Raw genomic sequence first — 7,500 nt, 5'->3', positions numbered from 1 at the left:
GTGACCCTCGCGGGAGGGTCCGGCCGCCGGTGGAGGCGGGCAGGGTGACCCTCGCGGGAGGGTCCGGCCGCCGGTGGAGGCGGGCAGGGTGACCCTCGCGGGAGGGTCCGGCCGCCTCCTTTCCTCTCCCCCCCGGGAAGCGGGTTGACCTGTTGACCTGGTGGCCGATTCCCTCCCCGGGCACCAGGTCAACCTCCGCTGCTTTCAGCGGGGGTTGACCTGGTGGCCGATTCCCTCCCCGGGCACCAGGTCAACCTCCGCTGCTTTCAGCGGGGGTTGACCTGGTGGCCGATTCGCTCCCCGGGCACCAGGTCAACCTCCGCTGCTTTCAGCGGGGGTTGACCTGGTGGCCGATTCCCTCCCCGGGCACCAGGTCAACCTCCGCTGCTTTCAGCGGGGGTTGACCTGGTGGCCGATTCCCTCCCCGGGCACCAGGTCAACCTCCGCTGCTTTCAGCGGGGGTTGACCTGGTGGCCGATTCGCTCCCCGGGCACCAGGTCAACCTCCGCTGCTTTCAGCGGGGGTTGACCTGGTGGCCGATTCCCTCCCCGGGCACCAGGTCAACCTCCGCTGCTTTCAGCGGGGGTTGACCTGGTGGCCGATTCCCTCCCCGGGCACCAGGTCAACCTCCGCTGCTTTCAGCGGGGGTTGACCTGGTGGCCGATTCGCTCCCCGGGCACCAGGTCAACCTCCGCTGCTTTCAGCGGGGGTTGACCTGGTGGCCGATTCCCTCCCCGGGCACCAGGTCAACCTCCGCTGCTTTCAGCGGGGGTTGACCTGGTGGCCGATTCCCTCCCCGGGCACCAGGTCAACCTCCGCTGCTTTCAGCGGGGGTTGACCTGGTGGCCGATTCGCTCCCCGGGCACCAGGTCAACCTCCGCTGCTTTCAGCGGGGGTTGACCTGGTGGCCCATTCGCTCCCCGGGCACCAGGTCAACCTCCGTTGCTTTCAGCGGGGGTTGACCTGGTGGCCGATTCGCTCCCCGGGCACCAGGTCAACCTCCGGTGCTTTCAGCGGGGGTTGACCTGGTGGCCGATTCCCTCCCCGGGCACCAGGTCAACCTCCGGTGCTTTCAGCGGGGGTTGACCTGGTGGCCGATTCCCTTCCCGGGCACCAGGTCAACCTCCGGTGCTTTCAGCGGGGGTTGACCTGGTGGCCGATTCCCTCCCCGGGCACCAGGTCAACCTCCGGTGCTTTCAGCGGGGGTTGACCTGGTGGCCGATTCGCTCCCCGGGCACCAGGTCAACCTCCGCTGCTTTCAGCGGGGGTTGACCTGGTGGCCCATTCGCTCCCCGGGCACCAGGTCAACCGCACCCTTTTTCGGCCGCCTTCGCCTCCAAATTTTTCCCCCCGTTTCCTTGCCCACTCCTCGGTCACTTCATACGCCCTCCCCCTTACATCCACCGTACGCAACACCTCCACCGGGCTTAATAGTCCACAACCGGGACCCAGGGCCTTCCCCGCTCTCAACAACCTCCACCCACGGTCCCCCTCCACCGGGCTTAATAGTCCACAACCGGGTCCCAGGGCCTTCCCCGCTCTCAACAACCTCCACCCACGGTCCCCCTCCACCGGGCTTAATAGTCCACAACCGAGACCCAGGGCCTTCCCCGCTCTCAACAACCTCCACCCACGGTCCCCCTCCACCGGGCTTAATAGTCCACAACCGGGTCCCAGGGCCTTCCCCGCTCTCAACAACCTCCACCCACGGTCCCCCTCCACCGGGCTTAATAGTCCACAACCGGGACCCAGGGCCTTCCCCGCTCTCAACAACCTCCACCCACGGTCCCCCTCCACCGGGCTTAATAGTCCACAACCGGGTCCCAGGGCCTTCCCCGCTCTCAACAACCTCCACCCACGGTCCCCCTCCACCGGGCTTAATAGTCCACAACCGAGACCCAGGGCCTTCCCCGCTCTCAACAACCTCCACCCACGGTCCCCCTCCACCGGGCTTAATAGTCCACAACCGGGTCCCAGGGCCTTCCCCGCTCTCAACAACCTCCACCCACGGTCCCCCTCCACCGGGCTTAATAGTCCACAACCGGGACCCAGGGCCTTCCCCGCTCTCAACAACCTCCACCCACGGTCCCCCTCCACCGGGCTTAATAGTCCACAACCGGGACCCAGGGCCTTCCCCGCTCTCAACAACCTCCCCCCACGGTCCCCCTCCACCGGGCTTAATAGTCCACAACCGAGACCCAGGGCCTTCCCCGCTCTCAACAACCTCCACCCACGGTCCCCCAAGACGCACGTTCCAAGCCTTAACCCTCAGACCATCCACCCCCCGGGCGGGACCCCACACCCACCTGACCCCAACTCACTCCCACCAAAAACACCACCACCGCCACCGCCTCAACGGCCTGCCCCACCCAGCACTCCCACACACACACCTGCCCCACCAACGCTCCACACACGCTTTCTTCCCTCTCCCCGACCCGACCCAAGCCATCGCACCGCACCGGGTGAGGGCCTAAGCTTCCTCGCCCGCCCCCCCGCCCCCGACACGCAGGCAGGCAGAGGGAAAGGCCTCAGCGCCCCCCAGGACCGTCGCGCCGCCTTGGCCTCACGGCTTCCCTGCTCCCGCACGGCAGACACACGCCCCGCTCTACCCCCGCTGGGGCCAAAAGCTGCCTACGGCACCTGGGATTCCCAGGCGGTCACCCATCCAGGTACTAGCCAGGCCCGGGACGGTTTACCTTCCGAGATCGGACGAGATCGGGGGCATTCGGTCCGGTATGGCCGTAGGCCCCCGCCTCCCCGGGCTTTAGCGTCAGCAGCCTGGCCTCAGTCAGCCGGGCCCAAACAATTAACCCGGAGGCCGGGCCGAGGGAAAACTTCCTCCGAGCCGGCCCAAGGGGAAGGGAGGACGAGGACGCCGGGCCCGGGAGGTGACAGGACGTGCACGTCAGACCCGGGAAGCTGTGCGCCCCGAGGTTAACCCCCGGGCCGGGGCGGGGAGAGAAAAATGTTCTAAGTCCGGTAGGGACAGCAGGTCAACCCCGGTCCGAGGCGGGGAGAGAAATTTTCCAAGTCCGGCAGGGACAGCAGGTCAACCCCGGCCGCCGTAGCAGAGGTTGACCTGGTGTCCGATTCGCTCCCCGGGCACCAGGTCAACCTCGGGCGCTTTAGCGGAGGTTGACCTGGTGTCCGATTCGCTCCCCGGGCACCAGGTCAACCTCGGGCGCCTTAGCAGAGGTTGACCTGGTGTCCGATTCGCTCCCCGGGCACCAGGTAAACCGTGGCCGCTTTCAGCGGAGGTTGACCTGGTGGCCGATCCCCTCCTCGGGCTCCAAGTCCGGCAGGGACAGCAGGTGAACCCCGGCCGCTTTAGCAGAGGTTGACCTGGTGTCCGATTCGCTCCCCGGGCACCAGGTAAACCGTGGCCGCTTTCAGCGGAGGTTGACCTGGTGGCCGATCCCCTCCTCGGGCTCCAAGTCCGGCAGGGACAGCAGGTCAACCCCGGCCGCTTTAGCAGAGGTTGACCTGGTGTCCGATTCGCTCCCCGGGCACCAGGTAAACCGTGGCCGCTTTCAGCGGAGGTTGACCTGGTGGCCGATCCCCTCCTCGGGCTCCAAGTCCGGCAGGGACAACAGGTCAACCCCGGTTCCGGGCGGGGAGAGAAAAATTTTCTAAGTCCGGCAGGGACAGCAGGTCAACCCCGGCCGCCGTAGCAGAGGTTGACCTGGTGTCCGATTCGCTCCCCGGGCACCAGGTCAACCTCGGGCGCCTTAGCAGAGGTTGACCTGGTGTCCGATTCGCTCCCCGGGCACCAGGTAAACCGTGGCCGCTTTCAGCGGAGGTTGACCTGGTGGCCGATCCCCTCCTCGGGCTCCAAGTCCGGCAGGGACAGCAGGTGAACCCCGGCCGCTTTAGCAGAGGTTGACCTGGTGTCCGATTCGCTCCCCGGGCACCAGGTAAACCGTGGCCGCTTTCAGCGGAGGTTGACCTGGTGGCCGATCCCCTCCTCGGGCTCCAAGTCCGGCACGGACAGCAGGTCAACCCCGGCCGCTTTAGCAGAGGTTGACCTGGTGTCCGATTCGCTCCCCGGGCACCAGGTAAACCGTGGCCGCTTTCAGCGGAGGTTGACCTGGTGGCCGATCCCCTCCTCGGGCTCCAAGTCCGGCAGGGACAGCAGGTCAACCCCGGCCGCTTTAGCAGAGGTTGACCTGGTGTCCGATTCGCTCCCCGGGCACCAGGTAAACCGTGGCCGCTTTCAGCGGAGGTTGACCTGGTGGCCGATCCCCTCCTCGGGCTCCAAGTCCGGCAGGGACAACAGGTCAACCCCGGTTCCGGGCGGGGAGAGAAAAATTTTCTAAGTCCGGCAGGGACAGCAGGTCAACCCCGGCCGCCGTAGCAGAGGTTGACCTGGTGTCCGATTCGCTCCCCGGGCACCAGGTCAACCTCGGGCGCCTTAGCAGAGGTTGACCTGGTGTCCGATTCGCTCCCCGGGCACCAGGTAAACCGTGGCCGCTTTCAGCGGAGGTTGACCTGGTGGCCGATCCCCTCCTCGGGCTCCAAGTCCGGCAGGGACAGCAGGTGAACCCCGGCCGCTTTAGCAGAGGTTGACCTGGTGTCCGATTCGCTCCCCGGGCACCAGGTAAACCGTGGCCGCTTTCAGCGGAGGTTGACCTGGTGGCCGATCCCCTCCTCGGGCTCCAAGTCCGGCACGGACAGCAGGTCAACCCCGGCCGCTTTAGCAGAGGTTGACCTGGTGTCCGATTCGCTCCCCGGGCACCAGGTAAACCGTGGCCGCTTTCAGCGGAGGTTGACCTGGTGGCCGATCCCCTCCTCGGGCTCCAAGTCCGGCAGGGACAGCAGGTCAACCCCGGCCGCTTCAGCTGAGGTTGACCTGGTGTCCGATTCGCTCCCCGGGCACCAGGTAAACCGTGGCCGCTTTCAGCGGAGGTTGACCTGGTGGCCGATCCCCTCCTGGGGCTCCAAGTCCGGCAGGGACAACAGGTCAACCCCGGTCCCAGGCGGGAGAGAAAAATTTTCTAAGTCCGGCAGGGACAACAGGTCAACCCCGGTTCCGAGCGGGAGAGAAAAATTTTCTAAGTCCGGCAGGGACAACAGGTCAACCCCGGTCCCAGGCGGCAGAGAAAAATTTTCTAAGTCCGGCAGGGACAACAGGTCAACCCCGGTCCCAGGCGGGAGAGAAAAAATTTCTAAGTCCGGCAGGGACAACAGGTCAACCCCGGTCCCAGGCTGGAGAGAAAAATTTTCTAAGTCCGGCAGGGACAGCAGGTCAACCCCGGCCGCTTTAGCAGAGGTTGACCTGGTGTCCGATTCGCTCCCCGGGCACCAGGTCAACCTCTGGCGCTTTAGCAGAGGTTGACCTGGTGTCAGATTCGCTCCCCGGGCACCAGGTCAACCTCGGTCGCTTTAGCAGAGGTTGACCTGGTGTCCGATTCGCTCCCCGGGCACCAGGTAAACCGTGGCCGCTTTCAGCGGAGGTTGACCTGGTGGCCGATCCCCTCCTGGGGCTCCAAGTCCGGCAGGGACAGCAGGTCAACCCCGGTCCCAGGCGGGGAGAGAAAAAATTTCTAAGTCCGGCAGGGACAACAGGTCAACCCCGGTCCCAGGCTGGAGAGAAAAATTTTCCAAGTCCGGCAGGGACAGCAGGTCAACCCCGGCCGCTTCAGCTGAGGTTGACCTGGTGTCCGATTCGCTCCCCGGGCACCAGGTAAACCGTGGCCGCTTTCAGCGGAGGTTTACCTGGTGGCCGATCCCCTCCTCGGGCTCCAAGTCCGGCAGGGACAACAGGTCAACCCCGGTCCCAGGCGGGAGAGAAAAATTTTCTAAGTCCGGCAGGGACAACAGGTCAACCCCGGTTCCGAGCGGGAGAGAAAAATTTTCTAAGTCCGGCAGGGACAACAGGTCAACCCCGGTCCCAGGCGGCAGAGAAAAAATTTCTAAGTCCGGCAGGGACAACAGGTCAACCCCGGTACCGGGCGGGAGAGAAAAAATTTCTAAGTCCGGCAGGGACAACAGGTCAACCCCGGTCCCAGGCGGCAGAGAAAAAATTTCTAAGTCCGGCAGGGACAACAGGTCAACCCCGGTCCCGGGCGGGAGAGAAAAATTTTCTAAGTCCGGCAGGGACAACAGGTCAACCCCGGTCCCAGGCGGCAGAGAAAAAATTTCTAAGTCCGGCAGGGACAACAGGTCAACCCCGGTCCCAGGCGGGAGAGAAAAATTTTCTAAGTCCGGCAGGGACAACAGGTCAACCCCGGTCCCAGGCGGCAGAGAAAAAATTTCTAAGTCCGGCAGGGACAACAGGTCAACCCCGGTACCGGGCGGGAGAGAAAAAATTTCTAAGTCCGGCAGGGACAACAGGTCAACCCCGGTCCCAGGCTGGAGAGAAAAAATTTCTAAGTCCGGCAGGGACAACAGGTCAACCCCGGTCCCAGGCGGCAGAGAAAAAATTTCTAAGTCCGGCAGGGACAACAGGTCAACCCCGGTCCCAGGCGGCAGAGAAAAAATTTCTAAGTCCGGCAGGGACAACAGGTCAACCCCGGTCCCAGGCGGCAGAGAAAAAATTTCTAAGTCCGGCAGGGACAACAGGTCAACCCCGGTCCCAGGCGGGAGAGAAAAATTTTCTAAGTCCGGCAGGGACAACAGGTCAACCCCGGTCCCAGGCGGCAGAGAAAAATTTTCTAAGTCCGGCAGGGACAACAGGTCAACCCCGGTCCCAGGCGGCAGAGAAAAAATTTCTAAGTCCGGCAGGGACAACAGGTCAACCCCGGTCCCAGGCTGGAGAGAAAAAATTTCTAAGTCCGGCAGGGACAACAGGTCAACCCCGGTCCCAGGCGGGAGAGAAAAAATTTCTAAGTCCGGCAGGGACAACAGGTCAACCCCGGTCCCGGGCTGGAGAGAAAAATTTTCTAAGTCCGGCAGGGACAACAGGTCAACCCCGGTCCCGGGCTGGAGAGAAAAAATTTCTAAGTCCGGCAGGGACAACAGGTCAACCCCGGTCCCAGGCGGGAGAGAAAAAATTTCTAAGTCCGGCAGGGACAACAGGTCAACCCCGGTCCCAGGCGGCAGAGAAAAATTTTCTAAGTCCGGCAGGGACAACAGGTCAACCCCGGTCCCAGGCTGGAGAGAAAAAATTTCTAAGTCCGGCAGGGACAACAGGTCAACCCCGGTCCCAGGCGGGAGAGAAAAAATTTCTAAGTCCGGCAGGGACAACAGGTCAACCCCGGTCCCGGGCTGGAGAGAAAAATTTTCTAAGTCCGGCAGGGACAACAGGTCAACCCCGGCCGCTTTAGCGGAGGTTGACCTGGTGTCCGATTCGGTCCCCGGACACCAGGTCAACCTCTGGCGCTTTCAGCGAGGTTGACCTGGTGGCCGGCTGAGCTCTGGAAGTCCGAATGGGGTTGAATTTGACCCGTGCAGCCGACCTAGAGTTCCAGGCGGTCGGCCGCTTTTGTGAGTCGTTCCCGCCTGTTGCCGCTGGGGGACTTTTCACGTATAAGGTTACGACAGGTACCGGGAGAATAGTAA

At 63.6% G+C, this 7,500-nt stretch overlaps 1 non-coding gene across 1 annotated transcript; it reads right to left on the bottom strand.

Annotated features, from left to right (window-relative positions):
- Nucleotides 1–2,628: 2,628 nt before the first annotated feature.
- LOC142006762 (5S ribosomal RNA) lies at nucleotides 2,629–2,747 on the bottom strand. Its single transcript, XR_012643803.1, has one exon. It is a non-coding gene; the product is annotated as a 5S ribosomal RNA (ribosomal RNA).
- Between the last annotated feature and the right edge of the window lie 4,753 nt (nucleotides 2,748–7,500).

This window comes from Carettochelys insculpta, unplaced genomic scaffold (genome assembly GCF_033958435.1).
Source record: "Carettochelys insculpta isolate YL-2023 unplaced genomic scaffold, ASM3395843v1 scaffold_0126, whole genome shotgun sequence".
Classification (NCBI taxonomy): Eukaryota; Metazoa; Chordata; order Testudines; family Carettochelyidae; genus Carettochelys; species Carettochelys insculpta.
The sequence above is the reverse complement of the archived record's forward strand: the minus strand, read 5'-3'. Positions and strand labels throughout refer to the sequence as shown.